Below are 25,858 nucleotides of genomic sequence, written 5' to 3'. Positions count from 1 at the left end.
ACAATCTTAACATTACTCCCAGAGTCTGATTTCAAGATAACTGCAAAAAATGAATCTATGCTAATTCAGATCTGAAAGACATCATGAGAAGAACATGTTTCCTGAATAAACTAACCTACCTGGAAAAGAAAAATGTTACAGTTCTGCTTTCTGAATGAAAAGTTGCAGTCATTGCAAATCAATGGTTAGTTGCAAATGGTGTAATATTTCCCCCATGCACACACAAGCAGAAAGCCAGAGTGGTGTAATGGAGTGTTGGTCTAAAACATTGCAAGACCAGAGTTTGAATCTCTGCTGGGCCTTAGAAACTGTCTGCACCCACCTTGGACAAGTCACATGCTCTCATCCTCAGGAAAACAAGGACAAATAAGGCCTCTCGACTCACTGGGCAGGCTGCGTTGCCACCGGGGCATCCCCATCGCCGCCCACTCTTCTGCAGGCCCAGCTGTGCCCCAACATGCCTTGCTGGGGCAGGCGAGCCCGCTATTGGCCAGCCGGGGGGAGGAGGGACTTCCACCTACCGATGGCTGCACTAGGAGGTGGTAGGTCCCTCTTTCTGGTTGCCCCGGTCCTCCAGGGCAGCAGATTGGTTGGACTGACCTGGAGGCAGGGCTCCCTTTCTCCTGGCCCCTCCTCCAGTGTGGCCTGTATAAGTCCACGTGGTGTTCCTTCGTAGTGCCATTTCTAGCTCGGCTCTCCCTCACTTGGGTTTATGGTTTTTGACTGTCATAACTTTTGGGGCGGCAGCAAGGGTCATGGATCTGATGGGCATGGTTTCCAGGGCTGCATAACACTGGATTGGGAGTCCTTTGGGACACGGGAGCGCTGAGGGCATACATTGTGGCCATTGCGGGGGCCACTTCATGACAGCGCCTCCTGGTGACTAGGGGCTTGATTGAGAACATGCAATCAGCTGGTTGCATGTCTGCGGGATGGCATTTTCATAGCTCCTATGTCATCCCAAAGCCTGGCCGTGACCCGGCATTTTGGTTCATCGAACAACTGGGGGGGTTGTACGAGGTTCCAGATCCAGACCTCATGCTTTGGGCCAACCCTACCTAGGTTGCTGGTTGTTTAATAAAGTTGTGGCCTTTCCTCCATTTGCAGGTCTTGGTCTTATTTTGGCAGCACCCCTCCTAGGCAACCCCCTCCTGAACAAATTCTGCTAAGAAAACCTGTGATAGGTTTGCTTCAGTGACACTATAAATCAGAAATGACTTGAAGGAATGCAAGAAACATTAACAACAACAACACAAGCAATGGAGAAAGCACTTAATGCTAAACAATACATGTAATGATAGGGTTTTTGTGGGGGTGGAGGTGGGGGTTCAGGCTATGTAGCTATGTTTACATGTATTGTAACAATACAGAAAAAACTTGTATTGTAACACAGGTAAGATGGATTAAGAGATTTATTGTAAAGCTCTTCAGAGTTATTAACATTTGTCACCATACTAATGCTTTCAACATCAACAAAAGTAGAACAATATTTTTATCCCCATTTTGCAGATGGCATTACTGAGGCTGATAAACTGTAACTTATTAAAAGCTATCGAATGAGATCATGGTTGAGCTGAGTTGCATTTTGAACAGGGGTTTTTCCACCTCACATGGTGAACCATCTGAGTATACTAGATCCTGATGTCATTTGCCATAACCCCTTAAAATTTGGTTAAGTGAGTGGGTGATTGCACTTGCAGAACATTCAGAAACCAGTTTCCTAAACAATTTACAATACATTGTACAATGCACATTGTACAATATAAGGTATAACAACATCAGAAATATTTCCTTTGCCACTGTCTCTCAGTTGAAAAACTAAGTGCAATCATAGAATTGGAAGAGACCACAAGGGGCATCCAGTCTAACCTCCTGCCATGCAGGAACTCTCAATCAAAGCATTCCCAACATATGGCCATCCAGCCTATGTTTACAAACCTCCAAAGACAGAGAGTCCAGCATTCTCTGAGGGAGTGTCAAACAGCTTTCACTGTCAGAAAAGTCCTCCTAAGGTTGAGGTGGAATCTCTTTTCTTGTAGCCTGCCCTCATTATTCTGGGTCCTATTCTCTGGGACAGCAGAAAACAAGCTTGCTCCCACCTCAACATGACACCCCTTCAAATACTTAAACAGGACTATCATATCACCTCTTAACCATCTTTTTCCAGGCTAAACATATCCAGCTCCTTAAGTCTCTCCTCATAGGGCATAGTTTCCAGGCCCTCGTGATTTTGGCTGTCCTCCTCTGGACATGCTCCAGCTTGTCAACATCCTTTTTCAACTGTGGTGCCCAGAACTGGTCACAATATTTCAGATGAGGCCTGAACCAAAGCTGAATAGAGTGGCACTATTACTTTCCTTGATCTAGATGCTACACTTCTATTGATGTAGCCCAGAATTGCATTGGCCTTTTTAGCTGCCACATCACACTGTTGATTCATGTTCAACCTGTGATCTACTAGGATTCCTAGATCTATTTCACATGTACTGTTGTTAAGCCAGGTGTCCCTCATCTTATATCTATGCATTTCATTTTATTCACCCAAATGCAATGCCTTACATTTCTCCCTGTTGAAGTTCATTTTGTTAGTTTTGGCCCAGCTTTCTAATCTATTGCCATTTTGAATTTTGATCCTCTCCACTGGAGTATTAGGTACTCCTTCTAATTTGGTGTCATCTACAAATTTGATTTAAAAAAATGCCTTCTATTCTTTTGTCCAAGTCACCAATAAAGATGTTGAATAGCACTGGGCCTAGGACAGAACCTTCTGGCACCCCACTTGTCACTTCTTTCCAGGATAAAGAGGAACCATTGCTGAGCACTCTTGGGAATTGGATGGTCAACAAATTTACTAATCCACCTAACAGTTGCATTGTCTAACCCACATTTTACTAGCTTGTTTGCAAGAATGTCAGGCTATGTCTACATCAGTCAGACTAACTGGGTGATAACTGTTGGGATCCTCTTTTTTTCCCTTTTTGAAGATGGGGATAATGTTTGCCCTCCTCTAGTCTGTTGGGACTTATCCCGTACCCCAGGCTCTGGGATTACATTTGCCAGCTCTTTTAATACCCTTTGATGTAGTTCATCTGGTTCTGGAGATTCCAATTCATTTAGATTCATCAAATATTCCTGTACTACCTCTTTACTTGTTTTTTTCTTCATTTCTCCTGTTGTGTCCTCTGCTCCATTTTCCTCAGTTTGAGCACCCTTTCCCTTTTTTGAGAAGACTGAGCCAAATAAGGCGTTGAGTAGTTGCATGAAACTGATTTTAATGCAGGGTTTCAGAGTAAGTCCAAAACAGGAAACCTGATTATTCTGTTGCAAACATTTTGCATGGATATATTTGAATAATACATTTTACCACATAATAAGTTTATGTTCTGTATAACATTGTTATTCTACATTATCCAAAGCCTTTGGAGAGATTACTAAACAACCCAAATCCCAGAGAAGATGGTCATATACCTTTCTAAACTATTGTTCTTGTTGTTATCATTATAATTTATTTGTATAGTGCCATAAATTTACATGGCGCTTTACAGATACAATCAGTTCAAAACATTAAATCCTGCCAGAGTCATACAATCCAAGGAATGATACAATATAAAACTATACAATGCTGTAAAAATTGACAATTTTCTTTTAATAATTTTTATTATTCTTTAGATCATTGGTCCCCAGGTTTGGTACCCACAGATATTTCATCAACTAGGAAAATATGAGAAATCTGATTGGATCATTTTTATTAGAAAACATTTAAAGTAAATGTTGATTTCTTCACCAGCAGTAGGGGAGATTTAAAACATTTTCATGTGAGACAGAAACAACTTTTTTTAAATGAAATTTGGGAGAAAGTGAAACTGATATCTTCATCCATCCCTATCTACAACTCTCATAATTTCTGATCATCCCTGAACATATGTTGTTTTTCAGTATCTAGGACTCAGATTCAGAACTGCTGCTTTAGATGTTTATACACTTGATAAATAATAGATTGCAAATAATAAAAACATTCTAAATCCAATGGTTCTGACCCATGGCATGCCAATTTATTTAATGTAGTTCTACCCCATCCAGTGTAAATTTTACTACAGAATAATAGGAAGGGAAAATTCTGGCAATTTTAATTTTTAACATTCACAGAGTAATAGCTTTCCTTACCATTATGTTGCATTGCCTACTTTTCATTTTGCCACCAGATGGTATCAGATTTGTCTTCCCTTGCTCACTTTTCTCACATGTTAATATAGTTGTGATAGATTTCACCCGCTTTCTTCAGATTATGATTGCCATAAATATATGTGTATGTGTGTATGCATGTGGGGAGGGGAGTGTTTCTGAAGTAGCCTCTGGCAATAATTTAGGAAAGATCTGAGGAATAATTCTGCATTCATGAAAGTCTGCAAATACAATGTATTTCACAGTAACAAGCAGTATTTAATAAATTATTGGTAGATTTTATGAATAAAGTAAGTATAGAAGAAGTGAGAGACAGCTGTTACAAAAAGTGAATGCAGTCAGAAAGACAGTGTGTCTTAAAAAGGTTCAAATATTCTCCTCTTACGCAGTGTCACATTTCATACTGTAATTATTGGCTGATGAGTGACTCAGAGGAACTTCCAGAATGACTTGAGATATATTAATTTATTATTTATTTAATTAATTGATGTATATCCCACCCTTCTCCCAATACAAGATGCAAGGTGGCATATTAACACCTTAAAACCACAGTACATTTTTTTAAAAAATCTTAATACCAAAATTAAAATACAATTAAACTATGGCTGAAAAAAGACAGCAGTAAAGGGGTGGCTTGCCACCGCCTCTTTGAGCACCAGTTTGGGGGCCCAGCAACCACACACCATGCCCCCAACCCAGCATTTTTCAGGTGCAAAAAGTAGTGGCAGAAAGCCGCTCCTTTTTGTGCTGGGAAAAAGGTGCCTTTGGGATTTGGTGGCATGCGGCATCTAAACACTGCGTCATCAAAACACCACTATCATGTGGTTGCTCAGGGTGGCTTCATGGTATGTTCCCAGTTTCTTGGAGGCATGCACCATACATACACCATGCCCCCAAGTCACCTGGAAGCCAGCTCTTTTTGCTGGGCTGTATTGGTCTCAACTTTGATTTAAACGCACACATCAAAACCACATTAAAATATCATTTAAGAGATATTTAAAATATAATTTAAAAACTACACCCCGCCGCCATTAAAAGCATCATAATTACATCAAAAAAACATGGATTTTGAACCTGTCCTGACTTCTGCTCCCAGTTTCTGATTTATAGAATGAGAGGAAGGAGATGCTAGACTGTAGAACAATAGGCAGAAAAGGTCAGTGGTGACGTGGAAAGAGCAGAGGTGAATCACAGGAGAATAAAAGAGGAGACCATCTCAAAGAGCAAAAAATAACTAAAATAAATAACGTTCAGAAAATCAGTTTCTACTGATTATCAAGTAGGGAGAGAATCTTATGGTGAACTGAAATGTATTCATTTTTTTTTCTCATTTGGAAGAGAAGAGATGGGTTCTTTGGTGATAGGTGGTTCTAGGAAATGATCTCCAAGTGAACCCAAGAGCCACCATCAAAAACCTTTGGGTTGCTGTGAGTCATTGCTTAAAGAGTATTGGATGAAGTGAACACAATTGCTCCTTTTTATAATTAAAAATAAGCCCTTGTTCCCCTTTCTTAGCATTAGAGTGCAACCTTGGAAGTATCTATTTACAACAGTTGATATAAATAATGAGTTGTAATGATGGAATAATGAGTTCCTTCTAATTCATTTTTTACAACGATTAAGGCATAGCTAAGTTCCAGTGGCCATAGAGACATTTTAGTGAAATATAGTCAGTCCTTCTTATACAGAGATTTTTTTATACATGGATTCAAGCATCCACAGTTTGAGAATGTTTTTAAAAAGTATAAATTTTGAATATCAAACCTTGATTTTCCATTTTTTATAAGGGACACCATTTTGCTATGGCATTATATTTAATTGAATTTGAGCACCCATGGATTTTGTTATACATGGGGGATCTTGGAACCAAACCCCAGAGGATAACAAGGGTCCACTGTACACAGCTTTAACTTTGGGTTATACCTAAATATATAATTTGAGGGATATTATAGAAAAAGGAATTCAATACTTCTTCATGAAACACTGTCTCTGCCCCTTTGAGGCAGCGTCCAAGTACTGGAGTACATCCCATAGACATTTAGTGGCCAGTGGCATGCAGGACTGGGCAAGGCATTGCATATAAAAAGGAAAAGGGTTCATGAGATGGCTCCAGGGTGGGTGCAGGGGAGTCCATTTGGACTTTTTTAAATAATAATTTTAACTTTATTATTCATTTATTATTTACACAATACATAGTACAAATCAAATGCTTTACAATGTTTCCCCCCTCCACACCTCAACAAACAGACACTCAGAGGAAATATATTTCATTTAAATTAACTATCATTTTTGGACTTTTGCACATAGTATAGACTAGCCTTAAGACTAGTAAAGAGGAGTTCAACAACTACATTCTTATGAAAGGATACAGCAAGTGTAAAAACAATCCTATAGGTCTAAGGCACCATTGCAAATAGTATATATAATATATTCCTCATACTTTAGACTAGGGTTAAGTCCAGTTGATCCATTCCTAGAAACTCCACTGTGATAGTCAGTAGATCAGACATCTGCCTGCCCCTTTAGCTGCCACTGCCACTGGGAAGGTCCTGGGTATGGCCTGTGATGTCAAAAAGGGGATGCCTGGTCCCATAGATGATGCCCTGTGCCCCATTTGCATCCTTACAGGCTGCAGCAGGGGCCTTCCCAGATAACAGCGGCAACAGGTGAGGTAACAGTGGTGTGCCACAGCATGGCAGCATGCATATAGATGAACACCTGTTCATAGCAGTGCCAGCCCAGGTGAATGTCAGGGTGGGAACAGGCCAGATTCACTGGCAGCAAATGTTGTTTCATTTAGTCACTGGATATAATTAGTAGCTAATGCACATATATGGGGTGAATCAGGCCCCAGCGTCAGAATCTGACCAATATTTATTCCACTGTTTTCCAGAAAAGAGAAGGAACAAAAATAAAGCAAGAGTGAGACACAGAAGAAAATGAGTCCTTCAGAGCTGATGGATTTAGAACTCCACCTTTCATCACAAAGAGTTTTATAAAGGGGAGTTATTGTTTGTGAACAGAAGCAGCCATTATTTGGTTTGGCTCTGTGCTTTTGCATGAAGCCTTTTTTAAAAAATGTAATAGCTGCAGGAAGCAGAGCAGGGAATAATAATAATAATCGCTGCCATTTATATTGCTATTTTCATCCTCAAACATCCTTTAGAGCTTTATAGACTTTCCCAGGTGAAGCGAGCGCTTGCCTGAAAAGGAGAGGAGAAATGGACTCATCAAAATGCAAATGACACACAAGAAGGATGTACACAAAGTGAGGCAAGTCAGCCCCTGCCTTTTCTGAAATGGTACCAGATGGCCCGGCGCTGGATAAAACTGTGTTAATTAAATCACAAAACTATCACTAATTCTCTGTTATTCACTAATTCCAACACATCGATCCCCCCTTCCCAATTTGCTGCAATACAGCACATTTTAATTAAGTCTCGTAAAGCCGATTGTATCAATAATGAATAGGAAAAAGCAAATAATATGCTCTGTTGTTTTTTGAATACAAGCAAAACGAGTGTGTGCTGGCATTTTCCTACACAGCCGCTTCATCGTGGTGAGGAGAGGAAGAAGGGGACAGCAGGCTAGACATTTTTGTTTGCTTTTAACAAACATCCTCACACAACAAAACACCAATGAGAGCACCTCAGCAGGGAGATATTACACAAGGCTTATCAGTGCCACTTTTGTGGAGCTGTATCCTGGATTATCAGCAATCTTCTTCTGAGATCAAGAAAAACGGTTGCAGTTCCATGGAGACATTCACAAAGAGTACTTTCATAGTGCACAATTCCAGCAATATCATTCCACTTTAACTGACATGGCAACATCCTATGGGATTAGCAGTTGAGGGAATGGCCTCTGGTATTCTGACCAAAGAGCTCCTTTGGTGCCTCTAGTTGAACAATCAACAGCAGGATTCCATAGGATGCAGCCAAGGCACTTAATTGTGTAGTATGAAAGGGCTTCAGGGATAGGTAACCTGGTGCCTTCTGGATGTTTTGTACTACAGCACCCTCTAGCCCCCAGCCTGTATGTCTGGAAGAAGGCTTGCATGTAAAGATTTTAAACAAACAAATAATTGATCTAGTTAAAACACTCTGATTTTTTTTAAAAAATATATGAATCCATTGTATATCAGCTTCATCAATGTTCAGGGCAGCTAAGATTTCCTAAGTGCTCCACACAGATTACAAAGAAGACAATTCCCACAGTGTAAAAGATGTAATGCACAAGGATGGATACATGCGATGGAAAGATGAAAAAGTGCAAACTCAAAAACCAGTTCATAAAGTTATAGAGTTGCTCTTATTAGAAGCAGATGTAATGGAAGTAGCTCAGGGAGTAATGGACCCAGACTGCATCTGGGCCAATGGACTGATCTCCTCTGTTTCATCTCTTCCTAATAGCAGGTAGATGCAATGGGTGCTGAAAGATGAATTATGAATTGCTCTGCTAGGTGAGGTAACAGTCTGTCCTGCTTACCTCTACTGAGGACAGCACAGCAGAGGAGTATACAAAGGAAGAGTCCAGAGTCCAGTCCAAAAGTCACACAATACCAGTCAGTCAGTCACAGCAAAGGGCAGAGGCAGGAGCGTAATCACAAGGCAGACCGCTGAAAATGCAAGAAATCCACCTTGACTGGTGACCATCCAACCTGTTTAGAGGTATCGAGCATCTCTCCATCAAGTCCCTACATCCAGAGTCATGAATCAAAAAGCAAGGAACACAGAGAACAACAAGGTTGCAAGACTGATTGTCAGCTGCAAAGAATCTCTGCAGCTGGAGGTCTTTTAAAAGGCCTCTGCTTCTCTCAGCTGAAACCTATTAGCTCTCCTCTTGACTTCTAGTCTGGAAGAATGCCTCAAAGACTCCTTGACCAGCCTTCGCTCCACAGGTCCTAGCACGTGCAGCCTAGAGTCCATTTCTCCCTCTGCAGTTTCCTGAACCTCCTCTGGGACTGCAGATCTGCCCCTGTCTCAGCCTCCTCCATGCCTTCAGGATCTGAGTCTTCTGACTGTGCCTCTACATCAGGCCCAGGGCAGCCCATGACATAGTCATGGTTTAGGAGCTGGGGTGGTGTAGTGGTGTGAGCAATGGACTATGATCCTGGAGACTCACTTCTAATCCTGGAGACTCGCTTCCAGTCATAATGGAAAACCACTGAGTGACCTTGGGCATGCCATACTCTCTCAGCCTCAGCAAGGGTAAACCCCCTCTGAACAAATTCTGCCAAGAATACCCCATGATAGGTTCACCTTAGGGTCACCATAAGTTAGAAATTATTTGAAGGCACACAACAACAACAACAACAACAACAACAACAACAGTTGTGGTAATGGGAACACAGTTGTGTCGAGCTTTGAGTATGTAATTATTTATTCTACTGAAGTGAATGAAAAGATTAAAATAAATGAATTCATAAGAAAACCACCAGAAATGGTTGCCACTATCATTTTCTTTTCCCCCCTCCATGCCCAGGCTAATACTCATAATCAGATAAACACTGAAATGGTATGAGGAAGTCACACACTAGCACCCACCATCTCCCACAAGTGACAGTCTTAGCAAGGGGACATTTCATGTTAGGATGAGGTGAGTGATGACAGGCACTGAGACCAGAAGTTCATTTGTACTACCGAATTATAGTGCTATGGTTCCACTTGAACTCCCATGACAACATCTGATGGCATCCTGGGGCTGGCAATTTAGAGAGGGGACATTTGGAATCCTCAGCCAGAGACTTCCAATGGTGCATCTGACTAAACTAGAAAGCCCACAGTTCTAGAAGATGCAGCCATGATAGTTAAAGTGTAATAATACTTTAATACTTCTGTGGATGGACCCCAGGTTAGAAATTGCCATGGAAGAGATCCAGAGAGCAGGCACGTAGCCAGGATTTTAGGAAGGGGGGTCTAGACTAAGTGCCACCATTATAATGGGGCTTGGGTGCAGCAGCGCAGCAGCACACACCATTCATTTTCCTAATGGAAGGGGGGAGGTCTGGACCCCAAGATCCCCCCCACCTTGGCTACGTCCCTGCAGAGAGTCATATAGCCCAGACCTCTGAAAATACATGAAAACCACCTCATCCTTGACTGGTGACCATCCAGCCTGTTTAGAGGTATCGAGCCATTGAGCATCTCTTCATCAAGTCCCTACATCTAGGTTTCTTGGGGGAACACTAGGTTGGAGGAGGAGCCCACCCTGAAGTCATTTGGGGATGATAATAAGAATGTTTTCAAGTTTTGGTATAATTTTGATGTTCTGCAAGATATAAATAGTTGTGAAAAGCAACTTGATATATCAAATGGCCTCACAGATTATAATGAAAAGGATATGTGTGTGTGTATTTAAATAATTGGGTTCCCAATTGTCATAACCCACTGTTTCAATGCCTTTCTGTGACCGCCCCCCCCCCCCCCCCGGCACAGAAGAAGAGAAGGAGAGGAAGGGAGAGAGAGAGAGAATGATTAAACTTTATTCAGTAATTTTCCATTAAAAGTAAAATATAGCAAACACATATGAGCACAACATTATAGGATAATAAATAATAATTATTTCTTTAAGCAGAATATATAAAGACTGTTTTCTAAGGGACAATGAAGCAGATGCCACAACACAGCATCCTTGGTCAAAGTGCCATGGCAGGATCCATCACTAATACTGTCCTACTTTAAAAAAAAAAAAAAAAACTGTTTAGTATTTAATGTGAGGTGACCTTGAAGCCAACACCTTTATTTCACCAAAATATCCCAGAATGATTTTGCAGTTGCTGTCTGGGGAATCCTGGCAAATTTGAAGAAAGTAACATTCCAACAGCAGTATTTATTAATTTTAAGGTAATTTTTCTCCTGTTTTCCCCCCAGTATGGGCCCCATTGTGGTTATATGGCAAACTGTAGGGGAAAGGAGAAAGGAAGAGGCCCATCACAAAGCAGGCAAGCAGGAGGAGGGAGTGAAGGAAGGATCTTACCTGGGAAATGGAAATGAGGATCTCCTAAGGCAAGGGGAAGAGTAAAGCAGAAATCTGGGGAGAAAGAAAGATCTTTATGGGGGGTGGGTGGGGTTGGGATCCTGGTGATGGAAAGAGAAAGAAGAAAAAAAGTTCCTACCAGAGGACCTTCTGCCAATAGCCCTTGCAAGCCTCCAGCTAATATTTAGTTGCAGAATTGCTAATCCATTTTTTGGAGCAAATTGCCTTCTTAGGGTGGTTTACATAGAAATGTAGAACACACAGAGAGAAAATTCTTTCGTACTTGTAAACATGTTATTAAGTTCAAATAATTTATTTAATGACTTAAATTCTGTTATTTCAATGCAGACTGGAACCAATCAGTCTGCTCACTTAAGAAATCCGTGATATTCAAAGGCCTCCTGTCTGTACTGTGTGTTCTACATTCATCATCCCTCACTGTCCTCTTGCGTTTTCATTGACTTTGGTGCCCATTGAAGGGGGGGGAATGGCTAGAATAAATTGCTCTTATTATACAAAATTTCAACACACCTTCTGTTGAAAGTTTTTTTACCTGTGCATACCTCATTTTCCTATGACCAAAAGAAAATGAAATAAAATAAAATAAAACAAATAGTGGAGGTGGGTGGGCAAGGGAAACCAAACATCTGCCCTAAACTTTGAAAAAATCCCCTACCACAAAAAACATTTTTGAAATAATAAAAGGGAAGTCTTGCAGATGACCAAAAATGTCGACAGCCATGCCCCATATTCAGTACTTCTAGAGGGTAGCTAGAGGTTTCCACAACTGAAAAATACAAAAAGGCTAAAATCCAAGTTTGTTTCAATTTAATTGACAATTAGGCTTCGTGTCTGCGTTATGCCACTCCTCACACCCTCAGGGATCTTTAATTAAATTTTTGTGTTCATGTATGTGTGACCATGTCTGTCTGTATTATGATTGTGTGTTTTTCAATTACAAACTTTAGGTTGCAATCCTCTACACACTTACTTGAAAATAAATTTTGCCAAACTCTAAGGAACATGCTTCTGATGAAACATGTATTCTATAGTATTGCTTTTTTAATTTGGGTACAGAATATTTTTAGACAAGGCAAACACAATTTTATATGCAGTCAGGTAGTAAGTCTTTGCTGTGTTCAATTAAGTTTATGCCCATGAAAGTGTGCATAGGTTTAAGCCCTAGTTCTTGTCAAATAAAATTATATCCAGGAAGGAATTTTAATAGAACATAATTTTCAACTATAGCGTGGAACAATTTCTGCATCCTTGTGAAAAATTGCCCCATCTGGAGAGAATCCAGCTACTGTGTATAGAAGGATCCTAAATGTACAGCAGAACCTCAAGTTATGTATTCGGAGGTAATCTGCCTCAGGTTCAGTATGAGTTATTCTCAAGTCAATGGGTACAATTTCCATGTAATATTGTCCATGATAGTGCTATTATTCTACTTAAACTACCATGGCAATATCCTATGGATGTTATACCCCTCCTTGAACTGCCAATTCCAGGATTCCATAGGATGTCACTATAGCAGTTAAAGTAGAATGCAATGTTATAACTGTGCTGTGTGAATGGCACCCATGTCTTTTCAGAAATAAGTCCCACTGAGTTTCAATAGACTTAGCAACGTCCTTATCTTAAAGCCATTCTTTTTTCAATAGGTGAAAATATAAATAATCCTTCAGTACATATCATGTGCACACACATACACACACACATGTACACAAAGGATTTGGCTTCTTGTCAGTTGCCACTGGCAACAATTATACTCCTCTGAGTGAAGGATATAATATACTGGTACCCAAAGACTGTTACTTCACTTTTTCCCTGTTCATAGGCATCCTGCTTAAAGTCACTCAGCTGATTTCCAACTGAATAGGTACATAAATTAGAAACCTAACTAAATTATTTAAATCATATGATTTAAATGTCTGAAACATTTAGTTTATCAGAGTCTGAAGATCCATAACAGTAATAAGGAATGAATGTGTCTTAATCAGAAAGAGGACTGCTGTCTAGGTTTGACATTTTCTGCTGCCTGTACCATGTAATTTTTGTAAGGCATAATTATGTTTTTTGTGCTTTTATGAGAGAACGAATAATATTTAAACGCTGCTGCTAAGGACTACGGCTGGATGCTGTTAAGTAAGACAGAGAATTGTGAGTAATGCTGTATCATATGCACCAAGAATGTCTATTCCTATTTGCAAGCATCTTGTCATTCAGTACTAAAAATACAAACTATAATTAAAATAATTTCTCAGACCTGCTGCTTTTGATTGTATTGCAACTATTTGAATTATTAATCTCTGATCCCATAAGCCAAAATGTCACCTGTTAAATTAGCCGACTTCTGTCTCCTGCTGATCAAATTGTTTTATCCACTGACTTGCTTTGTTTTTTCTCTTTAATTCCAAATGGATCCTTCAGACACTCAAGACCAAAGAGTTAAAAACATGACAAAAATAGATTAAGTGCAAATCTGAATTATTCATTGCGTTCATGGCTTCAGTGCCAAAGAAATACGAGTCAACATAATTAATGTCATTTGTCAGAAACAATTATGTGAAATATATCTGTTAACAGAGGCTTTTAAAAAGCAGAACTAATATAACAAAGTACTGCAGATTGTACCATGAGCTATGTTTCACACCCTTTCGTGAATCTGAATGCTACATAACAAGTCTTGGACAAACCAAACAGAGAGTTTTGGCTTTGTTCTCAGGGGTGGATTCATAAGTGGTCTGTATGCTAGAGCCCTAAGATCTTCGGGAGAAGGCTTTGTCTCAGTCCTGCCAAGTTCACAGACTCACTTGTCTGATATATATATATATATATATATATATATATATATATATATATCACAGAGAGAGAGAGAGAATGACCTATGTCCTGTTATTAGTCTTGAGTAATGTAAAAAAAAGGTAAAGGTATTCCCCACTGACAAGGTTGTCAAGTCATGTCCGACTGTAGGAGGTGGCATTCCTCTCTATTACTAAGCCAAAGAGCCAGTGTTGTCAGAGACTACTCTGTGATCATGTGACCAGCATGATCACACAGAACATTGTTTACCTTCCCATCAGAGTGGTGCCTACTTATCTACTTGCATTTGCATGCTTTCAAACTGCTACGTTGGCAGAAGCTGGGACTAGTATTGGGAGCTCACCCATCATGCGGCACCCGGGCCTCCAACTGCCGATTTTGCAATCAACAGCATCTTAACCACTTGAGCCACCACATCCCTATATGTAGAATAGTGTAGACCCATTCAATCTGTGGAGTTTGCCTATATGTTGACTTGCCATTCAACAATTGGTTGGTTAGTTCTAATTACCTGGATGACAACCTATATTTATTTTCTCACATTTTTTTCTCTTTCTCCATCCTGTCCGTCCATCCGTCCATCTGATCAATCTATTATACATACACATAGATGAGAGAGAGAAAAAAAGAAGTAGAGAAATAGAAGTAGAGAAGTAGAAAGAGAGAGAAATATAAACAGTCCGTAAGTGATTGTGCCTGAGGGTGAACATACTATCAGAAAGAAATCCAAACAACTTTTTTCTTAATTAATTGGTTCAGTGATCAGGCTTTAATAAACTCACCTCCCTTCTGCAGTGATGCCCACTCATTTCAAAACTTTTATCTTTTTGATTTAAATTTACATTGCTAAATGGGATTCATGAATCTGCTGTGGCACCAGTGGCATTCTATTGCTTTTCAAAAAGATTTTCCCCTCCAACATTGCCTTGCAAGACAGTTGAAGTGCATCAGAGTATTTTAATTATAATTCTGGTAAAATTAAAATACCCAAAATAACTTTTCCAGTCCATTATTTCAAGTATAATTAGACTTATAATCTATCAAATTAGTCTAAGCTTGTAAGGAAAAGATAAAAGAAGCCCCTGTTTTTCATGGATGGATTTATGTATATATGTGATGTATGGGTATACACAGGGGCAGCACTCAGGTTTGCACACAAGAGGAGTCTAACCATGGAAATTGCATCTGGATGATTATTTCCCTGGGTGTATTTCTCCTGAGTAAGTATTTATAGAATTGCAGAGAGTGATACTTTTCTATAGCCTGATTCTACCAATATTTACTTTAACATAATTCCTTCTAGGAGAGAGCGAGGCCTTTTCCCTTCCTTTCCTAGTGCCTAAAATTTGTAAACACATCAGACCTTGGGGAGTTATTTACCTGACCCTGAATACCAGGGACAGACTGGGGATTCTGTTGGTCTACCGTCCACCCCGTGCGCTAACAGACTCCCTGGCCGAACTGACACAACTGGTCTCAGAACTGGTGTTGGAGTCTCCTAGGCTTCTTGTTCTGGAGGACCTCAACATCCCTTTCGAGGCCAGTCAAGGTCCAACAGGTGCGGCTTGGGAGTTCATGGCTACCATGACTGCCATGGGCCTGTCCCAATTGCTTTCAGGGCCCACGCATTGCGCTGGTAATACTCTCGACGTTGTCTTTAGTACGGACACTCCATGGGCAGAGGTCTTTAATGTCTCTGCCCTATCATGGACGGACCATTTCCTGGTCGAGGCTCGAATCAAGGCTTCTGCCTTAAGCCCCTCCGGGAGTGGAGGACCTATTAGGATGGTCTACCCTCGAAGGCTGATGGAACCCAAAAGGTTCCAAGAAGCCCTAGAGGGTTATATAGTTGGAACTGACGGTGACTCTGTTGATGCCCTGACTAACACCTGGGATAGAGATCTCTCCAGGGCTATACACAGTATCGCTCCCAAGTGTCCTTTCCGGCCTGCTTCCAATAAGCAACCCTGGTACACGGAAGATCTCAGGGATAGGAAGCGGGCCGTGCAACGACTAGAGCGCAACTGGCGAAGACATCATCACTTAGCCGACAAGGCACTCCTTGAGTCTCTTTTGAAGGCTTACGGAGTGGCAATAAGTGCAGCTAAACATTTGTTTTATGCTGCACGTATTGCGTCCACAGAGTCACATCCGGCAGCGCTGTTCAGGGTTGTGAGGGAGCTAACACAACTGCCCCCCTCCCTGAACCCTATTTTAGAACCATCTAAAGCCTGCTGTGACAAATTTAACAACTTCTTCGCGGATAAAATCTCTCACCTAAGGGCTGATCTCGATGCCAGTATTTCTTCAGATCCTATAAGAGAGGTTTCCAGAGCTTCCGTGGACTCCATTAGACTGGATCACTTTGAGTTTGTGAGTACCGAGGAAGTGGACAAGATTCTTTGAAGTGTTAGGAAGACTACATGCTCTCTCGATCCCTGTCCTTCATGGCTGGCGGCCCAGGGGGGAACGGCGGTAACCTCTATGTTATGCCATATAATTAATTCATCCTTCAGGGAGGGGCGTTTTCCATCAAGCTTAAAATCAGCAGTAGTAAAACCTGTACTAAAAAAGCCCTCCCTGGACCCCCTGATTCGGAATAATTATCTGCCTGTTTCGCTGCTGCCTTTTTTAGGGAAGGTGATCGAGAGAGCAGTTGCTTTCCAGCTTCAAGGGATCTTGGAAGAAACAGATATTCTAGACCCATTTTAAACCGGCTCCCGGGCGGGCTATGGAGTTGAGACTGCCATGGTCGCCTTAGTTGATGATCTCCGTCTGGACAGGGGAAGCGCGTCCCTGTTAGTGCTCTTGGACATCTCAGCGGCTTTCGATACCATTGACCATGGTATCCTTCTGGAACACCTGAGGGAGTTAGGTATCGAGGGCACTGCGCTCCAGTGGTTCCGTTCCTACCTCTCGGGTAGATTCCAGATGGTGCAGCTGGGGGACGTTTGCTCTGATAAAAGGGCACTTACATCTGGTGTCCCTCAAGGAGCTATTCTGTCCCCCATGCTATTTAACATTTACATGAAACCGCTGGGAGAGATCATCCGGAGACACGGGGCGCGGTGTTATCAGTATGCTGATGACACCCAAATATGCTTCTCTGTGTCCCCAACTGATGCAGTAACTAGGGATGGCATCTCTCCTCTAAATGCTTGCTTGGAGTCAGTAATGGGCTGGATGAGGAAAAACAAACAGCTTGAATCCACAGAAAACGGAAGTACTAGTGATAGGCTCCCTCGGTCCAGGTGGTGAAATTTGTCCACCTGTCCTGAACGGGGCCATGCTCCCCCTGAAAGACTCAGTTCGCAGTTTGGGGGTGCTTTTGGACTCGTCGCTCCAGCTGACTTCTCAGGTGGATGCGACGGTCAGAAGCACCTGTTACCAGCTTTGGCTGATACGCCAACTGCAACCCTACCTGGGCCGGGAGGACCTTGAAACAGTGGTACATGCTCTGGTAACCTCTTGGTTGGATTTCTGTAATGCGCTCTACATGGGGCAACCCTTGTGCCAAACCTGGAAGCTTCAGCTAGTGCAGAATATGGCAGCTAGGTTGGTCACTGGATGTCCCAGGGCCGACCATATAACACCGATTCTGCATGATCTCCATTGGCTGCCTGTTTGCTTCCGGGCACAATACAAGGTGTTGGTTATAACCTATAAAGCCCTAAATGGCTTGGGCCCAGGGTACTTGGAGGACCGCCTGTCCCCATATAGTCCGCCCCGCACACTCAGGTCATCTGGGAAGAATTTGTTGAGGATCCCGACAACGAGATATGTGTGAACTTCACAAAGGGCCTTTTCCATCTCAGTCCCTGGGATCTGGAACACCCTTCCTGAGGAACTCCGCTCTGCCACCTCCCTGGATCTCTTCAAAAAGAGACTTAAGACCTTCCTATTTCGGCAAGCCTTCCCCGATGTCCCTTGATACTATGCAACTCCCCCCTATATGTACAGTATTATCGAGCACATTTAGCTGGCCTGGATCTGATGTATGGTTTTAATTTGTAATTTTGAAATGTTTTTACTGAAGTTTTATTTATGTATTGCAATTTTTACCCTGTATTTTGTATTTGTCATTGCAATTCTTATCTCTACACCGCTATGATCAACGTGGAATAGTGGTTTATAAATAAAACATTATTATTATTATTATTATTATTATTATTATTTCTAAAAGTGGTTTAGTTATAGTGCCTCTCTCTCTCTCTCTCTCTCTCTCTCTCTCATATATATATATATATATATATAACTTTTCTGGTTCTCAATAGTACTTGTGTGCTTTGAAAACATTCACATGTATCTGAATACTACAAACCACTGGCCTGTCACAGAACTCAATCTCTTCCTATTCATCTTGTTGTTCATCTCAACAATCACTGGAACACATGGGCCAGCACTGGAATCATGTGATAGTCTTCCATCATTATTTGGTGAAGCCATGCCCTTGTAATTATGTATATAACAGAAGGAGTAGTGGGATACAGGCACAAGATCCTCCTTTTACAGAAGTTGTCCTCCCTCAATTAAATCTCCAGCATGAGACTTAAATCAAGTAATTCTGGTCACTTCCAGTTTCTAAAACTCATTATTTTTCTTCCTTTTTTTAAATTGGTGGAGGATAAATTATACACAGAAAGAAAATCATATTAACTCTCCATGGTTCCTGGGAATGGGATTTGCCATGTCTGGGGGATGAGTAGAGGCCTAAGAATTATCTGGCTGAGAATACTAAACGCCTCTCGCTAAACTGCAAATCCCAGGATTGCACAGCTGTAGTAGTTAAAGTGGAAGAATCGTGCCATAACAGTGTAGTGTGACATTGTTCAGTGTATGAGAGAGCCTAGTGGTTGAACATGCCCTGTTGCTTGGAACTAAACATTGACATTATACCTCAGATGGAGTCAAATTATCCCATGTTAGGCCCGAGTTACATGGGTAGGAAGGGGCATGTCCATGCTGATTCTAGGGTTCAGGAGCGTGCAGCAACCACATGCTCCTGAACCCTAGTCCATACAGACGCCACCATCATGGCTGCCTCCCATCCATACAGGGGCCATCATGATGATGGAAGTGCAGTGCTGCGTCCACACTTGTGTCATCGACATGACACAGTGTGCAATGGTGCACTGATAGTGGTGCCCGCACACGCCAAAAAGAACCCGCTTTTAGCAGGTTCTTTTTGGTGCTGAAAGAGCCCACACCATTTGGTTTCTGTGGGCTCCCTCCAGAGAGAAAATGGGTGACTCCAGACCACCCTTTTTGGGTGGTCTGTCAAGCCACTTAGTTTGCAAATACAATGAAATGTACTTATACCTTTATAAAGAAATTAATTGAAAGTAGGTAGCTACTTTTTATTTTTTATTCTCAAGGAATGTCAATCATTAAATATTTCGGGGCAAGGTGCATGGTGTTGTTTCTAAAAAATAAAGTTTGTTGTGGCAACGTTCATACTTAGTTGTGCAAATTAAAAATGCACTTATAATTGTGTGAATATTGGCAAAGTGCTTATTACCACTGCCTTAGCTGCTGCTAATCTGGTGTCATTTGTTTTTTTGGTGATGTCTCCTTTGTCCTAGTTGTATTATTCCCAGCCAGCTGGTGATAACAGTGAATTTGACACCGCCATGAAACAACACAGTCCATCTGGTTTGCCTTGATGCCATATCACTGCAGGCAAGCATAGTCCTTTCAGAATGGAGTCAGTGCATCCTAAACAGATGGATAAGAAGAACTGTAGAAATTGGTGTGCTTTTTAATATTGTTAGAAAGCTTCACCAAAAAATAGAGAGTTCTTTTTGATCAGCCAGACTCAAAAGTTTAATGTATTGTAATGTGACTTGTTCCCAAGTCAGTATGCAGAGAATTGCAGCCCCATTTCTAGAAGAGCTGTAAAATGGCACAGTTCAAATCTACTCCATATATATTGCCATTTTCAGCCAGCAAATTCAGCAGGATTATGTGCATTACTAGCCTTGAGAAAGAGGCCTATGTTTTATCTGAATTGCTCATACCTAAAATTTGCTCCCAGACACATTGGAATTGAGATATGTTCTGAAATGTTGCAATGCACAGATACTCTGAAAGTTAAGGATCTCACAAGCATGACCCAGCTAGCTTTAAGCACAGTGAAGCTTCATTGATTTTAAGGTTTGAAAAATAGATAGTGCTTAAGGCTGCAATCCTGTGACTGGTTTTGGAAGTAGAACTGAACTGGGGAAGTACCCCACTCAACTGAATAGCACTTAATTCCACATAAATATACATGATACTGAACTACATAAGATCTTAACTCTGGATGGATGGTGTTCTATTTGTCTATATATCCATGTGTACATGGGAAATTTTGCAAAGCACTGCTTCTCCAGACAAGACCTTCAAAATTCTCTGTGAAATCTCTCTGAATCATCACTGTAGATTTGTATTGTATTGCAGTGTATTGTACTTAAAGGCATTGCATTGCAGTCTTATGCTAAGCAAAATATTATTCCTATCTAACAACTACTTTCAAAGGTAAGACTTTTCTTAAATTAGAGGCTTAACTGTTGTAAAATATCTGACCAGGATTCTTACATCAGCCTTGTTATAAAGATCCAAGCTGATTTTATCATTGATTATTCTACAACTTTAACCTTGGCATATAAAAATCAAATGAATTAAAGCTTCTTCCCATTTCATGGTTTTTAAATTAAACATTTAAAAACAACAGAACAACTCTCATATTACATCTTGCACCACTCTTTGAAAAGATGACAATGAAAGTGATTCTTGAAATATATATAAGATTTACTGTATTGAGATTTTAAAAAATTCTTTATTGCCTCCTTAAACACACACACACACACACACACACACACACGAGCAGAGTAGGCACATGTTCATCCTTAAGCTAGAATTATAGAATTGGAACTGTAAGACCCATCTAGTCAAAAATCCCATTCAGGCAGGAATACACAGCTAAAGGACTTCCAAGAGACAGCCATGCGATTTCTGTTTAAAGATCTCTAAAGAAGGAGAGTCAGTAGACAAAACCGTTGAAGTATGGAATGTTTTTCTGAGATACATTCAATATATAGTCAGTTCTCCTTATCCACAGATTTTTTTTTTTTATCCATGGATTCAAGCATCCACAATTTGAAATTGTTCTGATAACATATAAATTCCAGAAGGCAAACCCTGAATTTGCCATTTTATACAAGGGACACAATTTTACTATGCTACTGCATTTAATGGAGTGTGAGCATCCACAAAGTTTGGTATCCATAGGGGGTCCAGGAACCAAACACCAGTGGATACTAAGGGCCCACTGTGTGTATGGGTAAAGGAATATATTAATTTGGATATTTACCGTATATACTATTATACAAGTTGAGGGAAGGTTTTAGGAACAAAATAATGACTTTTGATATGATTCATGGATAAGTTGATAGTAAAACCTAGGGACATGTAACAAAAGATCTAAGTGACAAAACACCATTTTCTCTTCCTCCTTCAACTTCTGGAGACCTCTCTTGCTCACCTAACATGTGCTTTGACATTGGATTGAGAAGAGAAGGAATGGGAGGAAAATGGGATTTGGTGGGCAGGAGAGATCCAGAGAGGGAGGAGGAGGATGGAGAGAGAAAGTGTTAACATCAGATTGAGAAAGGAAGGAAATTGGAGGGAAATGGAGTGTTCCATGTTCAGAGAGATCCAGAGGAGAAGTAGGAGGAGAAGGAGTAGGATGGGGAGGGAAGGTTTAAAGTCAGTTGAGGTTCAGTGCAGAGTTCAGTGCAGAATTCAGAGTGCTGTTGAAGGGATAGAGAGAGGCAGAAGGTAATAGTTCAGAGGCAAAAGGGAACAGCTTAGTTTTAGGAGAGTTCAGTAAAAAGAAATTGAGTAGGGAAGTAACCACAACTGTTGATGTACTGTAACTATTGTGACTATACCATCTAAGAAACGATCCTAAATAAGCTACATTCTTGCTACCTGTTTGTGAATAAAATTAATAGTTTTTGTGGGTTTTTCAGGCTATGTGGCCATGTTCTAGAAGAGTTTCTTCCTGATGTTTCACCAGCATCTGTAGCTGGCATCTTCAGAAGAATGATGAGCCAGAAAAGAAGAAGATACCAGCCACAGGTGCTGGCAAAACGTCAGGAAGAAACTCTTCTAGAACATGGCCACATAGCCCGAAAAACCCACAAAAATATGGATGCCGGCCATGAAGGCCTTCGACTTCACAATAAAATTAATGTTTGTTTGTTTCAATAAAAGCTTTGGACTGAGTGAATTTGTAACAATAAAAGCACAAGAGACACATTACCACAGTTTTAAAACTTGTAAGAGAAAGACACCGAGGACCCTAACCCTTAAGCATTTAGGGAAAGTATATTAACACTGGATGTTGGGCTAGTGTCACTAATGAGGAGTCTTTGGATGTCTCTGAGATAAAAAAAAAAAAGGGTAGGCTTGAGGCGTTGATGAGAAAAGCTTGTGACAGAACCATAAATAAATTGTCCCAGTATTTTAGGGTCAATTTTTGGGCATAAAATTTTCTACTTATAGTCAAGTATATACGGTAAGTTAAGTGGAAAAATATCTGAATGATATATGCATGCCAAAGGTTAAGAAATGGGAAGTCCTTTTAATAATAATAATAATAATAATAATGATACTTTTTGTGTTGTTTTGTTTTGTTTTGAGGAGTGGGGGGAACATGTTAGAGGTTTGGATATGGGTGTGGATATGTTTTTCTTTTTTCTTTTGTTACATATATATTTGTTGATTTAAATGTGATTTAAATGTGAAAAAGTACTGTAAAGTATTTTTTTAAAAAGGAGGAGAGTCCATGACTTTCTGAAGCAGTCTATTCCACTGTCAAGCAGTTTTTACTACCAGGAAATTCTTTCTACTGAAATTTATTTTCTTTTAATTTGAAACCAGTAAATGCTCATCTCTGGAGCAGCAGAACACAAGCTTCCTCTGTCTTCTACATGACATCCCTCCAGATACTTAAAGATAAGTAGATATTGTGTCACACAATCATTTTCTCTTATACAATCTAAACATACCCAGCTTCCTAAGCAATTCCTCATAGGGATTTGTTCCTTGTTCTTTTACTATCTTGGTCACTCTCCTCTATATACATTCCAGCTTGTTAATCTCTTTGAGTTGTTGTGCCAGAATTTAGCACACTAATCCAGGTGAGGTCTGATCAAAGCCTAAGAGTTGCACTGTTACTTCCCTGCAGCCTAAAATTGCATTGGCTTATTGGCTGTTGATTCATGTGTCACTTGTAGTATGTTAGGACCCCAAATCCCTTTCACATGTACTAATTTCAAGATAGGTGTCACCTATCCTATATTTTAGCATTTCACCTTTCTTATTATCGTAAATGGCAACTGGTGTCTAAGAAAATAGGAGCAAATCTGGAACAAATCCTAGCTTGATCAAACATCCACATTAGTCTAGTAAACTTAAGCATTTTACATTTTCATCTAAAAAAGAAAGTAATATCTACCACTCCTGGAGACAGTTCAGGATTCTATGATGCTTGCAGCACAAGTTTTAAACAAGTCAGTTCTGTGTAGCAGGCACAGCACAGATTGTCTGACAAAGAAACTCTCCTGTTCTTGATCATCTTTTCATCTATGCTGAGCCTTTATATAAAATGGTCACCATGCTCATATATGACTTTACCAGACCTTAAACTACATATCCCCAGCTTTGATGGTCTCCAAAACCCACTTTCAACCTTTAGTAAGGATAAAAGTGTCTGATATATGTTCTTGTTCCCAGAAAACAAGATATGAATGTGTTGGCGTGATTAATGTGTGCATTCAAGTACCTAGATTGATTAGTCTAATGTCTGGTCTATGAACCATATTCCATATCTCTTGTCCTCTGTATGCATTTGTCAAACCCTAGCTCTCATCTTTTTCCATAGTTTAGTCTACTCAAGACTTTTGGTATCAGGTGTGGACTGCTGTCTAGTTTCTCTTTTAATGAGGAGCACCATTTATCTTATCTGTTTTCCTCTTGGCATCAAGCCCAGTTGAGTTGTGCCGAGTAAAGGAATTATACCAGCTTTAGGATTCTGTGTAGTCTTTTACTCATGGACTTTGTCAGAGAACTGTCCACTACAGGCAATCCCAACTAGGAAATTTCTGTTATAAGAAAGCCTATTATCTAAAGATTCTCCAGATTATTTGAAACACTGTATCTCCCCGTACAAACCTGTTAGAGCCCTAAGATCTGGTCCTGCCACCATCACAGGCTCACCTGGGGAGGACATGAGAGAGAGCCTTCTTGGTGGCTGCTCCTACCCTCTGGAATGCCCTTCCATGAGAAGCAAAGCTGGCCCCCTCCCTGCTTGCCTTTCATTGGCAAGCAAAACAGCTTTATTCAGGTAGGCTTTTGATGTATAATCATGGGATGTCTTGTGTGTTTGTTATAAAGGGTGGGTATCATGGTTTTAGTGTGGTTTTAATGTCTGTAATTTAATGTTGTTTTTAGATAATATTTTTAATTGTTTTATTGTAATATGTTTTTAGAATTTTTATTTGTGAGCTGCCTTGGGTCCCTTTCGAGGAGAAAAGTGGGATAGAATGCCAATAAATAAATAAATAAATAAGACTGCCATGGTCTGCATTATTTCATAGACAGATGTTAAGAGATTAGCTCTCAATTTTGAAGTATAGTTTAACTGGGGAAAATTTCCAGTGCAGGTGATATTTTATCTTCAGACTTTCTTGATCACATAGCTGCAAGATTCCATCATGGCAGCTGTGAAGTACATTGTTTCTGAACCATAGCCCTTGTTCATTGGATATGGCCAGCCTTTACACCTCAGTCCATTTTTCTTTGCTGTTGCTGATTATTATTATTATTATTATTATTATTATTATTATTATTATGGCCCTCCTTATGCAAAGAATGCAATCTGATAGGCACCCTGCAGGCAACTGACTGACCACAGTACAAACAGGAAACTGGACTAAAAGACCTTCAGTCTGATCTAGTATTATTCTTATATGCTTTTTTGTTTGTTTGTTTGTTTTAAAAAAATCCAAATCAACAGATAGATTCATTGACCCCCTATTTTTAGTGTACCACACTGGTTGCTATGTCAGTGGGATGGGAAATCCTCTTTCTGGGCTTTTTTCTAAACTGTGAAGACATCATAGATATTTAATGTTATCCCTATTACTGGTTTAGCACGTTGGATAGTTTCTTTATATACAGCTACAGTGGATTTACTGCCCTAATGGCATGGGAAGTATTGGTGCCACTGCTTATTATGGACACTGAAAGGAGAAAGCATGCCCACTGGAATACAGAAGGACTAACCTTTGGGTAAATAGGGCAAGGATTGTGTTGCACAACTCTTTTCCTTCAGAATTTGTTCAAACAAATCAGAGAATGAAGTGTGCTTTGAGATTATCATCTCAGGTTACATGATCATGTAAACAAGTTTTGCCTCCAGGATGCAAGAGAAATCAGAATGGAGATATCTCAGGAGTGGTTATGACATTGGCAGCCTTGCTTTGGAGTCATTTTATGTTAGAACATTCTCTTGATTTGTCCTTGTCTTTCACATTTCCAATTTAAAAAATGTGAAATGGATGGGAATATGTCACAAACTTAACCAAATGTTTGTCAAAAGAAAAATTTCCATGCTCCTATAATCAGATTCCTAATAAAATAAGCATTGGATCATATGCATCCAGTAATAACCTTCCACCTTCAATAATCCTTTTTAGATATTAGGAAAAGAATTCTATGTTGCAGTTCCATTATCTTCCTATTACATTTCTTGATATAATGAGTAAATAATCCCTTCATCATTTTCTCTGGATTTGGTTAGTATATAACATGCATCAACTTGCCG

Source organism: Sceloporus occidentalis, unplaced genomic scaffold, assembly GCF_023333645.1.
Source record: "Sceloporus occidentalis isolate IW3139 unplaced genomic scaffold, rSceOcc1.0.p SCAF_4, whole genome shotgun sequence".
NCBI classification, from domain to species: Eukaryota; Metazoa; Chordata; class Lepidosauria; order Squamata; family Phrynosomatidae; genus Sceloporus; species Sceloporus occidentalis.
Note: the sequence above shows the minus strand (reverse complement) of the source record.